The sequence below is a fragment of the Pteropus vampyrus genome, unplaced genomic scaffold (genome assembly GCF_000151845.1).
Source record: "Pteropus vampyrus isolate Shadow unplaced genomic scaffold, Pvam_2.0 Scaffold2, whole genome shotgun sequence".
Lineage (NCBI taxonomy): Eukaryota > Metazoa > Chordata > Mammalia > Chiroptera > Pteropodidae > Pteropus > Pteropus vampyrus.
Genome location: NW_011888783.1, coordinates 23,690,047 through 23,690,570, shown reverse-complemented (window position 1 = coordinate 23,690,570; position 524 = coordinate 23,690,047).

Genomic DNA, 524 nt, shown 5'->3' with positions numbered 1-524 from the left:
TGGAAATGCAAATATCTGGCTGTTTGTGATCCATGCAGGACATTGAAAAGGGCAGTACTTGCTCCATATCTCCCTGCCAATGCAGATGTGGCTGTGTCTGATCTGCATCTCAATGACAGTTTCCTCTGCCAAATACGATTTTATTCATCCTTGCTTAACTCATGATGATCCCTAAAAAATGTTTTCCATTCCAAACTCTGTTTCCCCTTGGCTTTTGGTTTCCCCTTAGTTCTGTTTCCCCATTGACCTAACCAATGGCAGTTCTTTCTGGGAGTGGTCTGAGAAATCACACAATAAGTTCACTACCAAGTTAGCAATGAAGACTCATCACTGGTAGTAGATGGAGCACAGATGGCCACTGGCACAAGGTGGTGGTCTAACTGTTAAAACTTTTCTGGTGGAAGAGAATGCATACAACACACAATGTATCAGGTGTTTCAGATACAGGAAGAAAATAGTAACTATAGGGATAATGGGATGGGTTGGCTGCTGCTTAGCCATATTAATGCTCTGTGAGAGAAAAT